The sequence below is a fragment of the Corvus cornix genome, chromosome 1 (genome assembly GCF_000738735.6).
Source record: "Corvus cornix cornix isolate S_Up_H32 chromosome 1, ASM73873v5, whole genome shotgun sequence".
Classification (NCBI taxonomy): Eukaryota; Metazoa; Chordata; class Aves; order Passeriformes; family Corvidae; genus Corvus; species Corvus cornix.
This window is the reverse complement of record NC_046332.1, coordinates 25,871,317-25,897,193: the sequence shown is the minus strand read 5'-3', so window position 1 is coordinate 25,897,193 and position 25,877 is coordinate 25,871,317. Positions and strand designations below refer to the sequence as shown.

General features: G+C 46.5%; 1 long non-coding RNA gene across 1 annotated transcript in view; it reads left to right on the top strand.

Annotated features, from left to right (window-relative positions):
* Nucleotides 1-24,686, top strand: part of LOC120410267 — an 81,311-nt gene extending 56,625 nt beyond the window's left edge. Inside the window, exons 4-5 of the long non-coding RNA XR_005602303.1 lie at nucleotides 20,232-20,335; nucleotides 24,505-24,686. This is a non-coding gene — a long non-coding RNA (uncharacterized LOC120410267). The remainder of the gene's footprint in view (nucleotides 1-20,231; nucleotides 20,336-24,504) is intronic.
* Nucleotides 24,687-25,877: the final 1,191 nt, after the last annotated feature.

Below are 25,877 nucleotides of genomic sequence, written 5' to 3'. Positions count from 1 at the left end.
TTCAATTGAAGAGATGTTAATGAACACACACTGTTAAAAACAGCTATTCCTACCTCGTACTAGAGGTCATCTACACCATAACAGCTCTGCTGAAAAGAGGAAAATGATCTCCTGGTGTGGATTCAGTCCTGTGTGAGCTTTTGCTTTCCTTTCTTCTGCAAGGCTCTGTCCCTCACCCAGAATGGGCAGCCTGCCTCTCTCTACTCTGGGATGTCCTGTGTCACAGGGATCAATGACACAACCTAGCCTTATCTTGTACTAGGAAATTATAGAGCTATCAGGAGTGCAGAAAATACCTTTTCTCTCCCTCTCCTCCCACCAGTCAACTTCAATCAGCACAAGCTTTACTGTAAATGCAGTGATAAGAGGAAAAAGCAGCAGCAGGAGGCTTTTTACTGGTGTGGCTTATTATTACTATCTGACAAAATAAACTTCAAATGCAGTACTGAGGCTTGCTAGTTGCATCATTGCCCCTGTAGCTGTATCTTGTTTAGTGGAGGCAAAAAATGAGATTTGAAACTGTGTAACCAGTGAGACGGGACTTTATTAAAAGTTGCAGCACCACGAGGAGTGAAGGAACTAAGCTGCAGGTACGTAATAAAACATTTGATAATGTTTTAAGGACATCTACATGAATATGGGGCCTTTCCAAGGGGACCGTCACAAAACTCTGTGTGTCTCTTCTCATTCCATCTCGCCTCTGTTCAGATACCGAGGAATCCATGGCTGGGATATCATCAGGCCTTTCTGGCTGAAAGCTACCGACTGTAATAGTGCCTGACTCAGTTTCAGCCTAGTGGCCTCCTGAAACTCTCAATATGTGCCAGATATAAGGAGCTCTTCATCATGCAGGTATCTCCAAAGAACCAAATTAAGGCCAGCATATCCTGGCATGTAGAGCACTAATCAGTCCTCTGAGGCTGAGTCACCATTGAATCTCACCAGACCAGGTTTTGAATCAGGTCAGAGGATCAGTTGTTTATCGTCAAAATCCTCAAGCTCTCTATCCCTACTTGCCAGTAAAGCTGTTCAGCTTCCCGCCACTGTTTCGAAGCGTTACTTGTTCAAAGTGGCCTGTGCTTGACTTCTCCTTAATGCAGCTCCCTGGAGAGGAGGAAACACAGTGTCACCCTGGGCCAGAGCTGGGTGCCCTGGGTGAGTGACCTTTGCCAAGCTAACCTGCCCTCACCTTGCCCGGCAGCATTAATTGCCTCTTAGGGCAGCTTTGTCGACAGCTCTGGGACGTTGGGACAGACAGCTCATGCTTCCTCTAGTTAGGAGCCAGTAATAGCCACTTTGGGTCCTGGGATGAGAGAAGGAGAGGCTGGTAATACCCCTGCTTCAGTGCCCCATTAGAGTGGAGGAATCCTCAAAATGTGGGTTAGTTTCAGCTGAGCCCCCTCCCTCTCCAGCCCAGGCTCTTCCTCATCTTGTTTCAGCTCTGCACCACAACCCACGTGAGGAGGGCGTGATGCTATTTATTCTTGTTTCCTCCCTCTCTGACATCCTATCAGAAACACCAGTCTGAGTCAGAGGCAGAGGCTGTGACTGAAATGAGAGAGAAAACTCGGAAATGCACAGATTTCAGCCCAGTGTGGCTACCCCAGCTCTTTGGAAAACTGGGCCTCAAAAATGTGTGAGATACTCAGCAAAACAGCAGCTAAAGAAAGATTATGTGAATTAGAAAGTGCCCAGCAAGCAGCAAGAAAAGGAGTGGCTGGCTTGTTGTAGGTAAGGAACAGGACTCAGAGGAGTGTTGTAGCATGGGTGTTACATGACCTTCTACCCTCTTGCAATATCTGCTATTTTTGGACATTTGCTGAGAAGAATCCCTCCAAGATCACTCCTCTGGTTTATTGGGTGGTGTTAGCTGGGTTTTCCAGCACAAACAGAACTGTGCTACAGCGAGAGGTTTCCAGCAGTGATATTTTTCCACATGCATTTGAATGAAAAGTCATTTAAAAGCCTAGTCTCTGCATTTGGCAAGTAGGAGCAGGGTACCCCAAACCAAACACATGTGTCCAAATATTCTAGTCCCAAACACTTAGATCTAGCTGCTTACAACATGTTTCATTACACATTAAGCAGCACAGATCTGGAAGGATCTGGAAATACTTTCCACATCCAGATCTCCCCAGCAAGAACCATGTCTTGGGCAGATTGCATTTTTATTGCCTTCATTGCCTTGCTGAGATGATATCCCAGTACTTAAGGTGAACTGTGTGAGTAATGGTACCTCAGTAGAATGGAGCCATTTACTTCTGCTCAAGTGAACTGGTGCTTAATGGTCTGTACAGTTATATGACCTCTGGTTGCAATCTGATCAGATAGCACAAACTAAATGCATTGGAGTCTTGCTGATAACAGGAGAGTGGAGGGTCAGGATCTAGGGTATTGCCCAAAGTAGGGACAGCTGGTCAGCAGGTGGCAATCTTATATCTGAAGCAGGAAAGGCCCACCACTGCTAGAAAAATTTGCTACCCGCCGTGTCTCAGTGAGACGTGTAATCTAGAGACCTGGATGCTTTGGGTACTGGTTCTAATCACACGGGTTTAATTTTTCTTTGCAGTCTGTTAACAGCACACCTTTGCCATGTCCCAGATATTATGACTTAGTTTCCCTTCCTTCCATTCTGCTGTGCCCTCTAGTTGCAGATCTGATAGGTTATATTCAGCCTCCTCCTTGGCCAGACAGCAGAACAGGGCCAGACATGCAGCCTCATTATTTGCAGCTAAAAAGCTGCTATGGAATGGGTGCACCTTGCAAATGCAAGCCCTGCATTATCATTAACCAGATCTGCTGCTCAGGTCTGTGAGAGAAGGGTGTCTTGGTCCTTGTGGGCATGAATGGCTCACTAACTTCACTGGCCTGGTTTGCCCATGCAAAGTCAGTCAGCTGCAGCAGTTTGGTCAACACCAACTTTAATACAACACTTCAGCTTAGGCATCTTTGCTCATATAGTGCTACTTCAGAAATTCTTTCCTTTGGGCTTTTTTATAATACAGAGAAAAGAGTGGCACAAACCATTTCCAGAGCATTTGACCTCATTTTCAGCCTGTCAAGTGGGAGAGAGGCCGTGAAGCATAAGGAGAGTGGTTGGGACCAGGCAGGGAGTATGCAGCAATGGCAGCATTTGTGATACATGTTGTCCTAACAACAGCAGCTTTCTCTAACCCAAGATTTCCTGTGCTAACATCTTGAGGAATCCTTGGGTATGGCCTGTTACCTGAAAGGCACTTCATGCTCCTGTGGGGAGGGAGGAGGTGAGAAAAAAACTGATGCTGCTTCTTTTGAAATGAATTTAGCATTGAGGAGAGTAACGTGTTCCCAAACCTGGAGCCTGAAGCTCTGTCTTATCTACAGGGCAGGGAAACAGGCAGAGCTGGAGCAAATGTTCCTATCCTGCACTTTCTAGGTGAACTGGGACCTTGCATCCATGCATGTGACATGCTGCAGGAAAAGCGCAAGTGTTGGTGATAGCCAGTTCTTTCTTGTGCACTTTGCTGGGCATGAACAGTGGCCAAACTTCTTACAGACCTCAGAGTACCAGCCCCCAGCAGTCTGATGTAACAGTGCTTATCCCAGTTTCATGCAAGCAAGGTAAGGGACCTAAGACTAGGTGACCTGGGCACGGTTGCATGACAGGTTTGTTGCAAGACAAGCAGTTATACCAGAGCCTCCCAAATCCTTGCCCTTTCTCTTGGGTTAGAGCAGCTTCGGTTGCCCATTCAGATCTCAGCCCCATAACCAAACAGTTAATTTGGGCCTATTGTAAGTGAGATATGAACCACTGAGGATTAAAAGCCATTTTTCTCATCCTGCCAGCAGTCACCAACTGGAATTTGACAGCTAAGCACTGCTAGTCTGTGCTTCATCTAAGCTGGCAGCCTTCTTGCTGAAGTCAAGGTCATTGGGAATAGCACAGTACAGTGAAGAGGCAATTAAAGCACACGGAAGCCACCCAGGCACTCACAGCGGGTTTGATTTCTCACCCCTTCTGCTGCCCAGTTTTCACAATGCACATCTACAGATTCAGGTTATAACCCCAGAAATGTTGCAACAAGGTAGGGCTTGGAGCACATTTTGTCTGCAATGTTTGCACGGTCTGTCTCACAAGCAGCCAGGGCTGTCCCAGGCATGCCAGCAATGCAGGCAGGAATGGCTGGATGAAGCTCCCAGGTGGAGAGCAGGGCTTTAGCTTCCATCCCACTGTAACCCAAATGGTGTCAAGCATAAGGTCCCTGAAACTGAAACCTCCCTACCTACTGCTTGCTTGGCCGCCTGCAGCCTTTACCCAGAGAGCTGGTGGTGCTGCAGCACTACAGATCAGAGGTGTGCGGGAAAGAAAGGGCAAGCATCGGAGTGGGGCTGGCTCAGACAGCTGCTCACACCCTGCCCACCCAAGCAGTGATCTGCATTCAGAACCTGACCCAATTCCAGCTCCTGTTGGCTTCACAGGAAAAACACTGTGGGGTTTCCAGGAAGCACTTGCACAACAGCCGATACCAGGTGAGCTGCAGGCCGAGACAGATGTGTTGTCAAAGCAGTGTTGCCACGTGTTGTAAGGATGAGTGAAGGATATTGGCATTTTGTGTCATTCATACCTAGGGGACCATGTTTTCTTTTCAAATGCAGTCAAAATGGAGGGGAGAAGAGGATAAGCATGGTTGTGACTTTAAGACACCAGTTATGAGTAGGAATGTGTGTCTGGCATAAAGTTCTTTCAGTAATGCTTATGTTGCTTTTATGCTTTTGTGGAAAACTCATCAGTGTATTAAAAAGGGTAGGGTCCTTTGCTTTAAGAAAAGGGCTATGACCTGGTGGTGTGAAATTACTGTGTTTTGGAAATTTTCCCTTCATATCTGACATTTGCTCTGTATCTACCCAGGCGCTCTGACCCGTCTCTCATTAAGAACAACCTCTAATCACATGTGAGCACAAGTGGAGGATAATATATTTTCTTTCACCAGAATGAAGAGGGAAAGCAGTGACAAACACAGCAACTGATGGGAAAAGTCCTCTCTTTAGTATGAACCAGATGTCTTCCAGCCTGAGGAGCTGGTGTATGGCTCACAGTGGAATGGGAGTGCTGGGTTGGACGAGAGGGCTTGGAGTCATGCACCTGGCCTGACCTGGTCATGCATGCTCCTTGTGACCATTGATGCAACACTGGTTGCTTCTCTCTGAAAGCCATTTGCTTTCCACCCACCTACTGGGTGGAAAGCCTCAGAAAAGCTTGCCTTGGAAAAAAATGCCTGGTCATCAGCCTGGTAAGTCAGGCTTCTTGTCTCCTCTCTCTCTCTCTCGACCTCTTTTCCCAGCCAGAAACACATTTGTCGCAGACCCACAGAGTCCACATCAGAAATCTCTGCTTTAGCTTCCCTGGAACTGGGAATATCTAGAGAGCCAGAAGAGGGAAATGAGAGCAGAAGATGGAGCAGGGAGCTATGAAAAGAAATGCACAGGAAAAATGAGATCCATGTGTGATCCCAGGCTACAGGATGGGTATGTAAAGGAAAGGAAAGAACAGGACTTATAGAAAAGAGTTCTGGACCCAAGGGAACTAGGTGAGAGACATGGCAAATTTTACTAGAAAGGTCTCCATGGCTGAAAGACATCAAAAGGCTGTTTTTCCTGCTAAGAGCAGGGAAACAAAGCAGTATTCATCTTGGAAAATGTGAGGCATAGGGATAGCTGCAGCCCTATGGAGAGGTTCACGTTTTTCTTTAGATGGCCTTTGCTTAGTTATGCTATGTACCAGTACTTACAGCACAGCCCTGCTGATGCCACAACTTAACCCTGCAATGCTAGCAAGTGTCCGTAATGGCTGGTCCCAAACCACGCGGGTCAAGGTGCCACGTGGCTTTCCTTCTTGGCCAGCACCCAAGAAGGAGCTGTAGCAGCTCCACAGATCCCATCCCCACCTCTATCTGCCTGGAGGCCTCCCAGAGTCCTGGCCAGCTCGGCGTGGGGGCTGGGAGGACAGCGGTGCTGGCGTAACTGGTTTGGGCAGCATACCAGACCGGAGCCGGTGCCAGACAGCGCTGCCCCGGCCTCGGGGCTGCTCCTCCGGCGCCTCCGCGGGGCACGGCAGCGGCAGGGACCAGCACCCCGCAATCCTCGGCACCCCCGCGGGGCTGGGCTGGGCTGGGTCGCACGGGCAAGGGAGCAGCTTCCACTGAGGAAGGGCCCCATGCTGGCACAAGGGCCGTGGAAAACCAGTGCGGCATCCGAGAGGGCAGAAGGGGGACGTGCCGGTGCCAGCGCCAGCTGCGGGTCAGCCCGGCTGAGCGAGGAGCGCGGCAGAGCCTCAGGTGCCTCCGCCAGGCCGGGCCAACGCGGGGATGCCGTGCAGCAGCTCCGGCCGGTGTGCACGGGGTCAGGGCGTGGCACCGCCCTGGGCACCGGCGGTGCTACGGGCTGGGCTGCAGGGAAACAGCGTCCTTGCGGAAAAACCATTCTCAAGGTCCCTCTCTTTTGCTGTCCCAAGTTGCCCTTGACGGCAGTGGAAAAAGCCAAGGTGGAAGTCCTGTTCTGCAGCATTTTCTCCTTGAACTCCAGAAGGCAAGCTGATGTTGCTGTAAATGCAGCAACACACTTCGCCACTGAGGCATTTCTGTGTGGCTGACAGGGATTTTGCCTAAATGTCATGCAGAAGGCCAGAAATATGTCATCCTAGCCTTAACAGCTCTTTCTGCTCCTCCTGCTCTGAGGACTGGCACGAAATTATGAAAAGGGCATCAGGCAAGGACAGCTAGCCCCTGTCCTCTACCAGTCAGTCTTAGCTGGAGAGGTCATTAAGCCAAGGAGGTCATTAAGCCAAGGAAGCCTCCTTGGAACAAGCAAAATACTAAATCCTAGACCTTGAGCTGAGACTTGGTCTTCATTGTTATCAGGCTAGAAAAGATGAAGCCAGGCTGGATTACTTCCTTTTCTTCTTTTAATTCCTTTTGTCTTGAGGCCCTGATGGCGCAGACAGAATTAAGAAACTTACCCTTGTGCCTATTTGGGAATTTTCACCTGCAGTTTTTATCCTGGGAGCATGCAAACTTCCCATCCTCTTGCCACATTTTGTGTGGTTTTTTAACCCCTGTTTTCCACAATGCATTCCAGTGAGAAATATGTCCTTTAAGTGTGTTGTCTCAGACCATCCTGCCCTCCACAAGCCGGGACTTGTGGAAAGCAAATCTATTCAGGCTAGGAATGTGTTAACTATTCATTGCTGACTCTCCCATTAGGGGCTGTGAGCTGTGCTGGGGATTTTGTGCCGGGGATTTTCCACCAGCTCTGCCTATTTCAGCTTTTCAGCTGGGTACATTTTCCCAAAAAGATGTAGTCTCAGAAGTGCCATCTTCACTGCTTAGTCACTCAGGTAAAGAAAATAGTTTGAGCATGGTTCTCATGCTGCCTCCTTCCTACCAGGCACTTGGCTTTATCTTGCATTATAAATGAGACTAAATCTTTTTGAAAATCTATGTGTCAGCACTGGAATATTTATAGTCGTGTCAAACATTCCTGAGTACATGGATAAAACCCAGGCTAAAGTATCCTAGTATGCCACTGATGACAAAAAAGTGTTGTGCCAGTGAGAGAGTCAACCTTGATGTGATGCAGACAAAGATGGTTTTTGCCAGTTTGGGGGCAGGTGGGGTGGGGGTGTGTGCTTATTGTAACAAAGTCAGTATGTTGTATTTTATGATTACCTTAATAATCACATCTATAATAATGTAATTTTTCCAGCAGCAATTGCAGCAGGAGATAAAAACCTAGAATTATGTTTGTGAATTTGACTGGAGGAGATTGCAGACTGTTCCCAGGCCATGTTTGCTCTCTTTGCCAAAGCAAAGTATTACTTAAATAGAAAGCTAGGGACACTATGCTGCAGCTGAAATATGACCCATTAGAAATGACTGAGAAACCGCAATTAAAAACTCAAGGAATTATAAATAATTTATCTCAAATAAAACTAGGGGAGGGGAGGTAATTTTATTGCTGCTTAAGTTATGAATCCAGATCTTGCTTTGTTGATGCTTGTTTCCTTTATATGCTATTTGTCCTTTTTAAAAGAATAACACGGGCCTTTTACATCTGTATACAAAGTATGTAATAATACATTGTTATCCTGCTTATTCTTTATTCATTTTCTATTTAAAAATCTTCCAGCACTTGGACCACTCATCCTTATATTAAAAAGCTGCTTGCCATTTTTAGCTGCCCTCTCCTGTTTCCAAAATAATTAAGATCTCCACATCTTTAAATTTTTTATTTCATTTTTGTCTGTGTTCTGACAAATGTATTGACCAGCTCACTCTCACTGCCCTCCACTAAAGGAAACTGTGATTGATAGATCCTGTCTTCAGTTAGAGAAGGTCTCTCAACACAGGCGTTTAGGAATTCTTTCTCACTGCTTTGCTGTCGAGTTCTCGGTGCACTGTTCACACGAATGGGCTGGACCATTGTCAGAGGAGTGGTTAAATCTCAGCCAGACCTGAGAGGGTTCAAGTGGGCAAGGAATGATAGCCTTTCACCTGTTTTGGTCTTCTCAGTCTTACCATAGCAATATATGCTTGCTTGGTCACTCCCTTTCAAAAAACAGTTGGTCTGCTGAAAAAATAGATCCTTTGGTTTGCTCTATATTTAGGCAAAACCAATCTTGATTCCAGAACTATAGAAATGCACACTTTTCTTTCACCCTTCAGCTAAGGAAGAGGGGAAAACAAACATTTGAGCAAATCCATCTCTAATAATGTAATATTTTACATGTCTGTTTAATAGACAACTACAGCAGTGAGGGGAAACTCTGACAAGTCACTGCTGCACTTTATGTTGTTTGTGCTCTGAAGGCTGCTCAGTTTCTTCATTGTCCTGCAGAGCTTGCAGATTGGACTGTGATTTCTTGATGGGTTTAGTTCATGGGTATAAACTTATTTTCTGATAATGCCTAGACAGGGTAGAAACTTCAAAACCATAAAGGAACCATTGACCTCCTCAGGGTCCTGAGGGCTGAGGACAGACCACTGAAGGGAAAAGTTAAATAAAAGGTGGAAAAATCTGAGTTACTGCTGTTGGCTCCTCAGCAAAGCTGTGTGACTTCTCACACTGGAGTGAATACTTGTCCCCAGGTTTGTTTTTCCTTTTCTAAGGGGTAATGGTGGTACTGATAATATGTATATGGATTATTCTGTATTAAAAATTTTTGCTGTCTTGTTGGGATACTAGTTAGGAATATACAGGAGAATACACATCCAACTCATCACAGTTCTGGCCCTAGCATAATTTAAATTATACTTGGGAAAAAAATTACAACATAGTCTATTTAACTAGCTGAGAAAATAACTTCTCTGTGGTATGAATGGCATCTCCATTACTGAAATATTTTTGTCATGGCTCTAGCAATATATACATATGCTGGAAAACTTTCAGTGTAGACACACCCTAGAGGAACCAGGTGTCCAGCTGGCTGAGGAGGTCACCTACATATCTAACTCTCTTAGACACACTCAAAATCACTATCCAAAGTTTCCCTTTTGGAATAACAGTTCAACACATTTCACCAAGTTCCCTCCCGACCCTGTGAGGTCTTGATGAACAATGAGGTATCATCTTCCCTCAATCCCAAACGCAGCCTACCTGCTGCTCACCCTGCCTTCAGTGCTGCCTTTCACACATACCCCAGACAGTAAAGCTGCCAGAGGAAGCCTGGGCTGGGCTGGACAGAAAGTGGAAGGGTAGGAGGAGGTCTGTCAACAACATGTTTTTAACTGGCAAATAAAGGGACATTTGCCTTTAGTGACAAGACCTACCCCTGTGATGTAAATTAAGTGGAATATTTGCAGTGTCATAACACTGAGTGTAGATTCCATTTGTTTTAAGATACACAAATCCTAAACCTATTTTTCTCTTTCTTTTCTGCCTCTGGAGCTAATGCATTTAACTCTCAAAGAGGAGACAGCTGATTGTTCAGGTTCTCTTGATGTTAATTTTCTTTTTAAAAAATCTTGCATATTATTCTAGATTAATTATATCTTTCTGCAAATAAAATCATTGGAAGGGGTCCACCTCCCTCCTCCCGTTCTGCTCAGTTTCTTCCTTGATTTCTTTCACGTGTTCCTTCCCCAGTGAATACATCTGAATGTTACGTGGTGTTAATTAAGACTCTTAGTTGCATATTTGTCTTTGCAAAGCCTGCCAGTGTGTACAGGCAACTGTGATTGATTGACAGCATGCGAAGAACAATGGAGAAGGCTTAACAAGGCTTGGCAAAGCAATGCAATCAGTGGAGAGCATGCTCAGGGGAAGGGCTTCACACAAGGATTTCAGGAAGATCTGTGCTTGGTGACTTTTATTTCCTTAATCAACGGCAGGAAACAATTCAGCCCTGCTGCAGCTGATGATAAAGTAGCTCCACCAAAGCCCACTGCTAGATGAAGTAACCACATGGCTTGAGGTAGAACAAGCTGTGTTGGAACATGCACTTTTGTGGTTATTTGGGGATGCCTTTAGAAACTGTGGTTCTTCCCAGCAATGACCTGGAGCTGGGATGTTTTGATGTTGGGCTCTGCAGTTGTGCCAGCACACGGTGCTTGTGAGGGTGGTGCAAAGACTCCCCTCCCAGCTGAGGTCCTGAGTAATTGACCCAATGCTACACAGGCCAGCTATCTGTTCTGCTGCCATCCCAAGGCAAAGCTCGAGCACAGTGGAAGAGAAAAGGTCTGGATTTACCCCAACTCATGCATAAAGCCTCCCATAGGCAGAGTGAGCTGCAGTTGCAGCCACCTGCCCAGCATGTCAGGGGAAAAGCTCATCCCAGTTCTATGCACCATCCACATGGCTTGCCTGTCTCACATGCCGTGGTGTTCTCTTGTACCACCAAATCTGAGTACCACGCCCCTTCCCTCAAATCTTTGCATTCTCCTCCCATTCCTAGGGAGCTAAGAACTGCTGCAAGCCCTGCTTCACAGGAGACAAGTGGAGGTACAGAGATGTCACCTGTAACCTCTTCAGTTTCCTTAGTAATGATGAGAAATTTTAGGGCAGAACCGGAAACTAAACCTGGGTTTCCCAACAGTGTTTTTTGGGGAGTTACCTCAGGGGCTTCCTGCCCATGGGGCCAAATATCACATAGTAAGAGGTGCAGTGGTTCAGGCAAAGAGAAATCACAGCAGTCTGGGATCTGTTGCATTTGGAAACAGTAGCATAATGTAGCAGAAACTGCTTTCCCTCCATCTGTCATGCCTGGAGTGGCATTTATGCAGGCAGATCTCTATGCCAAGGGGTCACATTACAGCCCATTTCTCTGCTAACCATGTTACTGCATGTTTTTGTCTCACCTGTGTACACAAGTCCAATCCATGTTACAGCTCAGAGGACAAATTCCTTGCTGAATCAGAGTTTGACCTTATGTATAGCAGCAGCAATGACCACTATTGCAGCAGGACTCCCAGGCATGTTCAGTTTTCTGTCATCTGCTCACACCAGTGAAGAAGGCCACCAGAGTGAGGTGTGCACTGTAAACCTCAGGGGCAGGGGGGTGTGATGATATGCCGACCTATAAAAGTTTGCACAGTTGCTATTTTTTGCCTATTTTACCTCCTTCTCCCTGTCCTGCTCTTGTCTCCTGAGTTGAGCAGCACAGCAGATGAGGTGTTTGGGTGCTGGCAAAGCACATGGGAGACCTGGAGTGGGTATCTTTGCCTGCTGCAATCCTTTGCATCTGAGTTGTGTGAACCCCTTAGAGTTTGTCTGCACCAGATGAAGTAAATGCCTGGGAAGTTACACCTTCCTGGGAAGTTACACCTTCCTGTAGGCAACAGTCGGATAAATTAACCCAGGAGAACATGGCATGGCTGTCTCCTGATCGATTTAGAGCTTGTCATTGGAAGAGGTTGCCTGGGCTGCAGGAATGGCTCAGCTCCTGAGGAAAGCAGCTGGTGAACCCCTGAGGTTAACAACCCTCATAATTAAGGTAAATTAGCACCAACTTAGGAAACTTTAAATGAAAAATGGGCGCATTGGATCACTCTATATGTCCGTCTAGTCTACTATCCTCTCTTCATCAGTGGTTTAGAGAAAATGCTATGAGAAAGGCAAGCATGTACTGGTAATTCTTCGGTGTACTTGCCAGGCTGTGGGTTCTTGAAAGCTTCCTAAAATCTTGCTGTTTAATAACACTTAATAGATATGTTTGCAACTTTGTAAAATCATTTTTTGAAGTCTATTTTAGGCATCCATAGCGCTGCTGGCAGCAAGCTCCAGAATTTAATTATCCATTTGATGAAGCGTTTCCTTTTGTTATCTTTGAATCTGTCACCTCATAATTTTATTTTATGTCGTTTCTTCTGTATAATCCTGCCATGTGACCAAATGCATGCAAGTCACCAGGACTCTTCTCAGGCTGCTGTCTTGTCTATAGCTGCATGCCTGGGAAACTGCTGCAGATATGTTGTGGTTATGCTGTGGATTTATGTGGTATATGTGTCAAGGGGAGGTTGTTTTTCACTTAACCAAGCCCACACCAGTATAACTCTCCATTTTAAATTCCACTACAATAGTCTGAATAGGTCTGCCAATGATTTAACTCTTCTCTTTTCTTGGAAGTGAAAGCTTTGCCAGCATAAAGCACTGATATACCACAGAACATGCTGAGTTGGAAGGGACTCATCAGGATCATCGAGTTCAACTCCTAACACTGCACAGGACACCCCAAGTGTCACCGCGTGCCTGAGAGCATTGTCCAAGTGCTTCTTGAACTCTCCCAGGTTTGGTGCTGTGACCACTTCCCTGTGAAGCCTGTTCCAGTGCCCAACCACCCTCTGGGGGAAGAATCTTTTCCTAATACCCAACCTAAACCTCCCCTGACACAATTTCAGGCCATTCCCTCGGGCCCTGTCACTGTCACCACAGAGAAGAGATCAGTGCCTGCCCCTCCTCTTGCCCTCACGAGGAAGTTGAAGAAAGCAGGTGTAGTCAAAAAAGCTTGTCTTTCAGCCACAGCTTTGTTCAAGCACTTCTTCAGCACCAGTGAGTTTTACCAGGGAGGTGTCTCTGCTGTGGAGATGGTGTGTGTCAAGGCTGTGCCTCATACCAGCCTGGAACTCACAGGCAGGAAACAGGGCTTTGCTGCAAGAGTGATGCCAGCAAGGCAGCTCACCCCTCTTTGCCATCCAGACCCACCTGTAGGCCAACAGAAGTCTTTGGTAATCCAGCCTTTGGGACTAAACCAGCCTGATGAGGTGCAAAGCTGTCCCTCAAATCATGTGAAAGAAAAAGTAAAAATACCTTCATGAGGTCTAAGGAGCCTCCCCACTCAGTGCCTGTAAGTTTACTGAAGACCTGTGCCTATGATTTGCTTAAAAAGCCACATCCCCAAGACCATATCTGAGAGTCTGATAAAAGACTTGATTTCTCAGGAACCCTTGAGTTTCTATTAAAAGAACTGAGAGAGATTGTGAGTTCTGCTCATTTGTAATTCAAGTTGTTTACACAGGAATCCAAATATGGAGTTGGACTTTTATCTTATATTGGCCTTTGTCTTGGGCTGTCATAAAGCAAATATGATAAGCTAACAAGTGGCATAAAATTTTCAGTTACTTTCTAAATGTTACAGCAGCAGAGAATCAAGTAGAATTACTGAAGGGTCAAAGGCATAGATTAGAAACATCATTAAGAAATGGAAAGAATTACTGATAAGTTTTAGTGTCTTCATTTTATTACTTTCCTGTCTCAGTCAGGTCTGCAAACACACTGATTCACGTTTAATTGAACAACAGCTTCATTGTGAAACCTGCCATTCTTAGCTCCTGTAAAGAAAATATCTTTAAAAACACCACCCCCGCTTTCTAACATTGTACAGACAAAGAATTTCAGCTCATCTGCCATAGGATATACTCCACAAGTGGCATCATCTTCCTTAAGTCTCGTTTTCTCCGTCATACGTGGTGTGACAAGTAGCAGCCTGGGGACCTGTGTGCTGTGGGTGCCTCTGTGCAGAAGGGCTCCTTCGTGCCCCTTGATGCCTCAGTCACCAGCAGCAGCCTCTGGGCTGGTTTCCCAAAGCTGCAGAGCGGGACAAGGTGGGCCATGCAGGAGGTGTGTAAGGGTGACCTTCACTTCGAGTTCCCAAAGCCCTGCCCACTCTCTGGGTTGTGCACGAGCAAACGCCCCACTTCTCCGAAAGCAGCACTCCATGGAGCATGTTCTGCTTCCACTGGCCGTGGGCTGCATCATTCCCTGCATGAGATCAGCTGTATATATTTGATTGCTCTCATAGAAATAAAAAGGATTAGCTGGCTCTGTAGAGCATTGGCCTACATTTCACCATTTTGCTCATGAAGCTGAGCTGGATAGGAGTGCGAAAGAAGAGCTTCTGAATGCCCTAGTGTTGACACAGTTATGTCAGCCAAAAAAAAAAACCCCAAAACAACTTGTCTCAAGAACTAATTTCCTATTGAGGTGCTCTTCTCTGTGGCTTTCACTGCTGAGCCCCACGTCACACAGATCATGCAGGGCAGAGATGATAAGGGTGCGCAGTCCAGCCTGGCTGTGGCTCCAGCTGTGTGCTGCTGGCACCTGCTCTATCCAGGCAGCAGCCTGGTGTCCTTGGTGCACCTCCTAGGAGAGGCACACATCTATTGCAAAGTTTAGGCTTGAGGAGGACACATGAGAGGCTTCTGACCTGCCTCTGATTCAGGATGCTGCATCCACGTTCTCAAGAGTGTATTCACCTCAGCTTATTTCAATTCCAGCATATGGGCACAGTGCAGTGGAAGGTGCAGTGGCTTGGAGGAGAGTGGATGGTCCTTGAGGTCAGACAGCAGATACAGATGTGTGTGCAGGATGCCCCGTGCTATGTCACATATCCTGTGTTTGCCCCAGACCACAGGAGGTTTCACCACAAACCATAAAGTTAACTCACTGCAGTGATCTGAACTGGTGTAACCGAGCTAAAAGTGACACTTCAGTACAGATAAGCCCTTAATTTTTAACTTGGTTATTTACAGTAGATCAGCCTGTGTGATTCACAGCATCTGACCTGGACAGCCCATTCCACTACCTGGGTAAAGATTTGTCTGGTTCTGTCATTTTTGCCATTTTTAAACTCCTCATGAAGTCAAGAGTGATAGAAGGAGGTTGGAAGCTTCTCTGGACCCTTGAAACCTTCCCTTCTGCTCTGGATTTTGACCTTTAGTCATTTTACTTTCAGCCAAAATTGCTGAAAGTCCTTTCCTCCCCATCTGTGCACTACAGATTACGAAAAGCTAATGAGAAAAGCTAGAACTCATTTGGTCAGAAAGAATAATTCCAACTATTTCCTGTGGCAAATGAGAAAATTAGGCAAACTAATGCATTTATTACAGACTCAGTTGAATACATTCTTTTATTCAGCTTCATGTAAGGGTACTGTAAGAAGGGTCTGGGCATAGGTCCCTGATGGGTTAATAACTCCAACTTTGTTTCTACAGGGCTTTTCAGAGCGCGGTAGTTTTTCAGATGGAGGACTGGCAGCCTAAGAAAAGGTCTAGGCCCAAGGGCTCCTGGCAGTAGAAAGGCAGGATGGGTGGGTGTCTGTGAATGTTGCGAGAGAAGATCATGTCTATAGACCTCTACCTGGTGACTGTGCCCAGCTCTTCTGTGGACCCCTGACTTTGGCCAGATGGGTCCATGAGTCGTGGTCCAAACACATTGCCACTATAATTTGGCTTGCAAGTGTTGCCCTTGTAAACATCTGTCCATTGTGAGCAAGGCCAAGTCACTTTTCCCATCTCTTGCTTTCTGCCTTAGGAAAAGGTAAGAAGTAGTGATTCTCATCCTTAGTATCATGCCAAGATCCAGCACTGGAAAACTGCTCACATGTTCAGAGCATTACTGATGATCCCAGAATGCTGAGACAGCGCAGCACGGTGAGGGTGGTCTGATATTTGAGACTTAAATAAGTCTTGAATTAAGACTGAAATATTTGAGAGTGAATTACCTATCTTAGAGAGGCTATTCTCCATTTTTGTCTTGCTCATTTTTATGCTCCATTCCAATGTGTATCTGCATCTCTCTGCATTGCCCAACCTCATGCTGCCACTTGAGTGGGGGAAGAGAAAAGGCTAAATTTGTGGCTTATATGTGAGGGAACCTTGAAGCTGCCCACCAGATCCTCCTTTTGGCTCCTGCCGCATGCCTGAGGCTGGGACCACCCTGCAAAGCCTGCAGGCTTTGCTGACACATTGAGATAAAAAAAGTACTCAGTCTATGTTCTCAAGAACCTAGGTATAGCAGTGACAATAAGAGAGAGGTATTTGAGGTTCGGGGAAATTTGCATTCATTCTGGTGTAACAATTTCAGGCCCCCTGGAAAAATACGGGCATTCCCCCTTTAGGTTTTTTAAACTGCTGCAGACCAAAGCTGCATCCCCAAGAAGACAATTACTATGATTTTGCACAGAAAGGCATGTCTGTCAGAAGGAAAAATATTATAAAAGAGTCATTTTCTAAAAGCAAAATGGATTTCAATGGAAAACATGTATCCAGCAAAATGCCTGGAAAATTTGACTGCAGCAAATACCTGACTTTATGTTTCAGCCAAAGATAAACTGTCAGGCAGACTGAAGAAGTAATGGAATGAAATTATACTGTCTGTGTTGTGCTGGAAGGGCATAATAAATGATCCCTAGACTGCAGTCTCAAAGGACTGTGACATTTTCATGAATTTTCTGCACAGTGTTGCTTGGAGCCAGACAAGACAACCACTATCTTGCTCTTCCCATCTTGGCTCTCCTGTTCAGGTCTGTTGCAAAGCCTGATGTGGAAAGGGTAGAAAAAGAGTGCTAGATCTGCAGAAAACAATTCCTGCAGTGGTGGAATGACAGTGGAGAGAAAAGCTTCTTCCCTGAATACTTGTGTATGTCTCATCTCCCCCACTTCTTGCTCCTGACACTTCTTTTGGATTATCCCAAGTAAGTCCCTTCTCTCTCGAATGGCTTCTTTATGAAAGAAAATGGAAGTAAAATTCATCTAAGTGAACTAGAGGCATGAATTTTAAATAGGTGAGTCAACTGCAATAAAGTGGACACCTTTAATAAGAATAAGGGCGGGCAAAATCAAATGTCCTTCTTAACCTAAAATGCCCATATGCGTCTTTAATGTGATTTAAATAAGTTTTTAAATTTTCATCACTTGCAAAGTTCATTCAAATTAGGTTTCCAGAGCATCTCCATGTAGGTAAACCCACAGTTTCTCCTGCTTCTCAGCCTTAGAAGGGTGCTGCTGCCAGACCCAGTTCCCCAATACCTAGGAAGCACTTTGCTCTGCTGGAGGCACGGGGCCAGACGTGCGCAGCCCTCTCTCCTAAGTACAGCAGACACAGGCTCTGGGCAGCTGCTCATGGCTCTGTGCAAGGCTCCCAGCTCGTGGCTCTCTGCAGCCTCTCCAGACACCTGCCAGCTGGTGAGGACAGTGCTGTCACCTACACGGAGCCACATCTGAGGTGGTCAAACACTGGCTCTGCTCTTTCTTCTGCCACCAGCTTCCCATGTCCCACACGCACCGACCAGAAACAGGGCCAGAACAACGGGTGTGCATTTACTCTTTAGGGTGCTTTGAAGTCAAGGGGGGAGAAGGGGATTTGCAGGCCTGTTCAGTGCCTGATGTGGGTGGCTTTCCTGTGCCATTTCATTATGGGAACTCAACTGCAGCAGATTCCTGGAAACCTGATCCCTGAGGTAAACGTGGAAGAGCTGCAACAGCAGTATCTGTCCAGTGCTTCAGACTGTCAGTTCAGAGGCGGGTCAGAGCCTCCCTGACCTGAACAGGGCTGTCAGTATTAAGACAGCTGCTCTCACTCATAGGCACCCAGTGGGCCTAAGTGGAGGCAAAAGTTACATTAAACAGCCACACTGCTCTCAGAGTCACATGAGCACCACTGACATGCATTTTCTAAGAGACTGATGACATTTAAAGCTCTTCGAGTAAACTAATTGCTTTACATTTATAACAGGATATTCATCCCACTGCTTTCCATGGGAATGAAGCACACTGATCAGCCTTCCCAATGGCCAAATGTTTGCCATCTCAAAAGCATTCTCCTGGAGAATAAAATACACATCTTTATTGTACAGTTCTGCCTCATCAATAATGCTGGGACAGATTCTCTTACAAAGGTATCAGGTTTAAGAGAGCAGCCATCTTACTAACCACACCAGCCTTTCTCCAGATGGCATTTTGAACACAATTTAGACCAGGCACTTTGCTATCTAATCCATTATGCAATTAATTAACACTTATAAATTAAGTATGTTCCTAACAGAATGTGTCCTTCCACGTGACAAGCCTCATGCAGCAAGGGCAGACTGTGAGTCGGTGAGTCACCACAGGTGACACAAAGGCCACCTCAGCCGATCATTTCGATGGAAAAATGAGTGGCAATTCCCATGTGCTAGGAGGAGGCTGCATCTGAAGAAGGAGAAAGATTCTCTTTGTGCACTCTTGTGCTATAGGCTGCTGTTTGCAGCCTGGTGGTGCTGACACGTGGGTGCTCCAACAGCACCGTGACAGTAAGACAGGTACCTCACTCATCACTGTGTGTCCACCGAAGCTCGAAGCTCGTGGTTCACTTGTAACTGCACACCCCGTGGGAAGGCCGATCTGTGGGCACCCTGAGGCTAATGCTGACTTACCCAGCCAGACCAGGGACAGCTCTGAACCCTCTTGCTGGGCCGCGGTGAAACACACCAGTGACAGGCCAGTGGGGGCTCTTGCTGTGCAGTGTGTGGCTGTGGTGACACCTCCCTCACCCCTGCACCCCTGCTGGCCTCAAAAGCTCCCCCAGGTGAAATTGCAGGGGGTGCAGTCGCGCCACTAAGCTGGAGGGTGAGGTGCAACGTGCTGGATACGCATTGCTTCTCCAAAGTGAGCCACAGATTAGGCGAGGGACTACACCCAGTTTACTTAGCTGCCAGTGCACTCCCTGGCTTGGGAAATCCCTAGGTGGCAGGCTACCGGCACCTGGGAGGTCACATCGGTCACTCTGTATTTGCCCTGTTCTTAGGCTCATTTTCTAAATATTTGGTTCTGACCACAGCTGGACAGGACACACTGGATTAAATGGACCTTTGATGAGTTCGAGGTGTTGCCAGCCTTAGGTGCTTACAGTCACCAAACCTTGTAATAAAACTGGTTAGCTAAGACCATTTTGGTTCATTTGTGAAGTGCTTTGACTATCAGGCAATAGTAGCTAATCTCTGATTACCAATAGTGACTGCTTTTCCAAAAGGAAATATGGGTGGGGAGAAGAAGGAATTTCTATTCAGTTCCTGGTCCCGGTTGCCTGGGGAATTCTTTTAACATGAGAAGAACAGATTTGCATGTTGGTATTTTGGGGATGTTTCCCATGAGAGGAAAAAGTGCAACTCAAAACTAGCTGACTTGGAGGTCTTGTCACGATTATATCCTCCAAGGGTTTGTGTAATTCAGCTGATAAATAGGGCTTAAATACCAGAAAAACAAAGGTATCGCCCTATGTCAATAACAGCAGCATCACGGCACACGAGCTGTCCCGTTGTTGGGGCAGACACGGTGGAGCTGTTTGCTCATGGTGTTCACGCCCCTGGGGCCGTCACTTGTGGAGTCTTATTCAGGACTGAGAGCTTCTGAGAAACGCCTGATCAATCTGTGGGCATCAGTGACACAATCATGATGGTCCATCATGATGTTGCCAAATGGATTCACTTTGACACAGATCTGGGACAAATGTCCATGTCAAATATATCCTGGCTATCTGAGCACAAAGGCAAAGCAGATTTTCCAAGGTATACAAGCATCTAAAAACACCACACACTAAGGCTCATCCAGCTTTTCAAATCATTCACACAGGTCAGGTTCTTAACTCCTACTAATTATAATAAAAAATTATATGAGAATTATAATGAGAAGAGTGCTTTTTAAACACCTATTGGATGTGTCTGCCCCCTTTGGCCTGCATGATAATGCCTCCCAGGCTCTGTGGTGTGCTGCAGTCCACAGGACTGGCTAAAAGAGAAAAGGGAATTTCAGACCCCAGGGTGGTTACCACACCACTGAATTCTCCTGAGGGAAATGAAGGCAGACAGCTTCCATCACAGCTGCATGATGTCTTTGGCCATGATAACTGGATGTTCAGGATTGTAGAGGGATTCTCCAGTGAAAATGTGTTTGTTTTTTACATGTCACGTGTCACTTCAAGTGAGGGTGCAGTGTTGGTCATTGCAGGATGTCACAGTGGAACCAGACAACCCAAACCAAATCAAAGTCCACCAAGAAGACCCCAGTGGGCAGCAGGCTCTCCGGTTTGCAGAGACATCTACCTTCAGCTGGTAAGAAGCTTTAGTGTGCACAGTGCTGGAGTAATCTTTAAAATTACCACATACATCCATGAATAGCTTCAGGGAAAAGACTTCCCATGAGGAGAAGGAGAAAGGCCTCTGGCAGGCATTATAAATCATGTATCATCCCACTGATGTTTAGGAACAAGTTGAACCTTAATTTATCATTCCCATTGCCAGCTCCTGTGTGGTGCTGCTTAGATAAGTCTTGCTCCTAATGGCTAAAGATAGAAATGTTTTTCCACTCTGATTTTGTTTTTCTTTTTAGAAATTTTGTTTTTCTTTTTCTTTTAGAGCAGGCCTCAAAATAGTTTTGGAGTTTGTTCAGTTCTCGTTCTTTGACTTGGTTTCCTGCTGGATGTCCCGGGCTGGCTGGTGCTGGAGACAGCAGAGCTCTAACGGGAGCAGACAAGCAGGCTAGTGCCCAAATACAACCCTCATCAGAAACCCCATACAGGGCTTATGGTTAGGGCCAAGTGGAGAGGAACGTCCTGTGATCTTAACTGCCTGAACAGAAAAGTGCTGGCAGCCTGTTGTGATGGTGCACAGTGCTTCTATATCCAGTAGGAGCCAAATGGGGACAATTTTCCTTGTACCAGCAGGGGTGAAGTTGTATCAGTGCCCCAGACTTGCAGCTGCTGGCTGCATCACGAGCTCATGGAGCTGCCTCAGCTCGGTGGCTGCATACCAGCAAGCTGGCTACTGCTCCAATAAGGTTCCAGGTGCCCATTATCGCAAAACGTGTTCTTGATAGCTTCATAGCTAGTTCCTTGGTAATGCTGCTTCCCTGTGTGATGATCACTTCCAGATGTGCCAAGGAAAACAGGGAAGATTTCATGCAAGACAGTATTTGCATATTATTTTCTGTGAGATCAGAGTAATTTTTTCCATATCAGCCAAAAAGCTAAATTCTGGCAACCTGCTGTGACTTCTGCTGCCTTCACAAGTTGCCTTTGCCTCTGTCAGAACAGTGTTGGTAGCTGGCAGGTTTCACTGTAGCAAGCACCAGAACTCTATACTGTCCACTAGAGGAATTTATCCCCGTTATCAATCACCAGGCACACATCACGTTGTCTCTATTACATCCCCCTTTTCTGTCTCCACCATCCAGTCTACCCCAAAAACCTTCCTTTGTCCTGTACATAGTCACCAGTTCAACACGAAGTGAACCCTTTTTTTCTATCACTGAGCATTTAGACTTTCTCCCACCAGGATTGGTCAAAAGCCTGCATCAGCTGGTCATTGTGGCAGGGAAAAGTGGCTCAGCTCACGTAGGTTAAGCCAAATCAGGACTGAAATGGTTTATTGATTTATTAAGGACATGTAATTAACTGACAATCCATGAACTATATATTCAGGGTCTATGTCAGCAATACAGCAGTTCAACCACTAGGTTAGACACTTAGAAAACACTAATAAATTCCTGCAAGTTCCTAAACACTTTTGTAACTAATGCCCATTCACGTGGGCACCAACCCCTCTCTCACTGGCATGAGGGTCACTTCTGGGAGCAGAGATCCCCCCCACTTATGCCCTGCTCCCACTGGAGTTGTGGCCACTCCAGCTCTAGGGGTGCCCACGCCACTCCCTACAATCAGCCAATGCACCCTCTGGCAGGAAGGGACACCAGCAGGTCACACCCCCTCCCAAAGTGTGAGTCCCACATGCTTCACCCCACGGCGTCAGGCCACGTGCTGGATGCTGGCAGCTGATGGTGCCTTATGGATGGGGAACTGCTGAATCTGACCTCAGCAGAGGCTGTGATGTGTCAGACTGGATTTTGACAGTCTGAGGCCTCTCTCTGCTCTGTTACTGTTTCTTATTTTTCTTTTATATAGTCTTTCCACTCAGCTCATTCTTCGTCTCAAAATTGTGTTTGTCATTCCCTGGTTACCATTTGATCCAGCTGACAGATGCCATCCTCTTTAGCACGATCAGCTGAGGTCTGGTGTTTGTTTCCCTCTTCAGCAAGATAAGTTTTGGGGCAAATGCCTCTCAGACACTTTTGGGTTTTCCATCCATACACGCTCTTTAGAGTCACTTCCCTGTTTTATCGGCTGATGTCTTACACCTCATTTTGTCAAGGGTGAGCTGTGTAAGCACCCCCACATAACTATCAAACTGATATTAAGGAAAGGAATAGTGGCCCTGTGTCTGAATTCAGGGGGAGGTTATTTCTACATATATTTACTTTCTCAGTGCCTACCAGTTCATGAATTTTTGACCTCAGTTACCTCACCTTGCACAGCTATATACAGTTAATCTGTTCACATTGTGCACTCATTGTGCTCAGAGGACCAACTGCATTTGTCTGTAAATCTAATCCCCACACCTGTGAGGGGGACAAGGCGAGGAAGGAGGATGACTTGAAAGACAGTTTTGTCATGCTGTGTCCTGGGAGACAACATACCCTGCTTGAGCCAGCGTTATGTGTAGCAGCCCCTGAGTGGGCTTTTGCTTCTCCTGAACCTCCCAGGCAGAAAATTGGAGGACAATCCCAAGGCAGGACCAAGAAACTGGCATGGGGACCAAACACTGGCACGAGCTTTGCTGGGACCCTGAGGGTGGTTCTTGAGGGTCACTCCCCTCCCCCTCAAGGCCCCCAGAGGACTATAAAATGGCTCTTTGCCACCTGGCATCTTGATGGCAGTCTGAGGGCTGCTGTTTTGTTCCTCGCCCTCTCTCACCTGTTGTGTGTGATGCAGGCTTGGTGCCAAGCTCTTGAGCAGCTGCCCTTTTCCAGCTCCCGGGCATGCCAGTCCAAGGAGGCCCATCCCCATTTGTTTGCAGTGGCAGCCCATGGAATACTAAAGACTTGAGGCCATTTTGCACACTTCTGTCACCTTATAACTCGTACTTGGTCCCACAGCCCAAGTTTCTCCCTGCCCTGGCAAGCCTCTCTCCTGCTGCTGCTCTTCACAGCATCACTCACAGCCACCTTGAGATGTTTCTAGATCACACATTGCCCAAAGTTTCTGTGTGTGACCATCAGCAGCACAGTCCCCTTTCCCCCCAAAAATGGCACTAAGGGACAGAAATGAAGCCAGACAAATCCTTACTTTGCCTTGCTCTCCACTGGCCATTTCTCTTTCACTGCTACATTAGAAATAATTGTCCACCCTCCTGCCCCATAGTGAGACACCTTTCCTTGCTCTAGGTGCTTTCTTCCCGTAGCACAAGGCAGGAGATCCAAAGGAAGCAGGAAATCTCATTGATGGCTGTGCTTGAGGCAGTGAGATAAGCACTTAGCAACTTCCATCTTGTAGGTTGTTCCTTCCTAAGTGTCAGTGCCCAGCTTTCCTTAACCCCATCCTTCGTCCTGCAGCTAATCTCCTGGACATGCATTGCTTTGCACATTTTGTTCTTGGCAATTTCCAACATTGCCTCAGGCCCTTATCGCCTTAAAAAATCAGATCATACAGTGGTGGCCTTAGAGACTGCCTGATTGATATCTGAGCAGCCAAACAAACAATAAATTTGAATAAAATTTGGCACCTCATTGCCTATTAGTTCTTCTGATTCTGAGAGGGTAATTCACAGACATCAAGTAAAGCGCATATCCTGAGCATGCACAGGACGGAGTCTTCAGTTTTGTAAAACAGCTGGCAGGAATGGTTTGCAACCCTCACGAAGGGCATTTTGCCCATTCCACATCCTGCATGCTCCAGCCTGTGCAGTCACAGGGATTTGATGCTGCTGGCCACCACCAACCCAACAGGACTTGTCTGTGTATTTATACAGAAATACGGATGCTTGCAGGAAGAGGAGAGACTTTCCTGGTGATCCTTGAACAAACACTGATGAAGTCAGGAGCTCCTGCAGCTCAGCTTCCACCAGCAGCACTGGAGGTCGTAGCGATGGTGTGTGTGTGCTCAGAGGAAGCTCGTATTTCTGGGTGGCCATTTACTGTGTAATCGTGACACAGTTCTTTAGACACTCTAGTTGCCTTCTCCAAACTCATTCTCTGTGGTCATAGCAAATAAAGCTGTGGGAGAGTGCATCCCCATTCGAATCTCCCCAGATTTTAGTCCCTGAATGTCCCATGCCTGTTTTGTCTTGGATGACCCTAGTGCCCAGGCAGAAGCCAAGAAGGAGAGGGCTGCACTGACTGCTGCCGTTGCACGTGCCCTGAACTAACTCGTGTGCTGTTTCTTCCACAGAGCAGATGAACCAGGTCCTGGCCTGTGGAAAACACAAGACATAGCATTGAGGGGCAGGCTGTCTGGTGAGTAGATTTCATGCTTGGGTGACAACACATGCATTCATACATAATTCCCAACTGCTGTCCTTTATAGGGCAGCATACCTGGACCATGAATTGCACCCAGGGCATTAGAAAGAAAGTTGGCTCAGCTCCCCAGTTGCCACTGCAGACTTGTGGCCCAGCAGCTGAGAGAAGCAGACTAGTTGGCAAGAGCAGCAACTGCATGGTGCTCTGAAGAGTTTAAAAACAGTTTTCCCTTCAGCAGTGCTTGTGTATTTATTGGCTTGATTGTAATCACAGCTGCCTTAACTTGTAACTGATCCTGCCCTCCCTGCAGTGTAGATGATGTTCACTTGGGTGTCAGGTACCACTGTCTGTGTTTGCTTCTGTTATCAACCACCATCACCAGGACTCTTTAAAAGACCAGCTCTGACCAGACACCAAGGAGAAAAGAGAGGTTCCAATTATCCTCTTCTCTGTGGCTGTCCAGCTCTTTCCCATCACATAAACACCACTGATTCTCCTAACACAGGATGAAAATCCGTGTAGCACACCTGGCTCCCTTTGATCATGTATAATGTATCATGGAACATTCATCAAACCAGACACTCCCAATTAAACACACACGGCCTTCTAGGCACAAACCTCTCTGTATCTCTAACCCACAAGCCTTCACAGCTTTGAGAAGTCTGGTTGCATGCCTAAAGCTAGGAAAGAATCCTTGACCACTGCCATGAATGGCAGTGTGAGCTTGAGGGTATCTGGCCTGTCTGGACCTAGAATGGCTCCAGAAGAGTAAGGCTAAGGGCCTAAAAAAGCAGGTCCCTCAGTTGCTTCAGGGGCTGGTTTTGGGTTGTAGCCATGGATCACTTGGAGAAGAGTGCCCCATTACAACTTGTCCCCTAAATGCTAGCTTTAATGACTTAGGGAGGGTATGAGATGATGGTGGCCAGGCCATTTCTTCTTGAGACATGAGAAGAACATGTTGAGGTTGGGTGGTCCTTGATTCCAAGCTAGGGCATTCTTGCAGATAACAGCCAGAATGTGCACCTGCTAGGAAGTACTGTGGAAAGGCTCATCTTATGTGTATTCATTGCGATTCCCAGACCTTAAGGAAAAAAAAAAGAAAGATTGAGCTAAAGTTCAGAGAATGTATCAATACCTTAAGGGCAAGAAAATATGTGAAATACAACATCGCAACCCGACAGGAAGTTCAGAGGTAAACCCAAGTATGCTTGGATGTACAGATGTAATTTAACTGTCCTGTAATAGTACCAGGGGACCAAGGCACACTGGTTACCTGTGATCACAGAGGTGTCCCCGCGGAGAA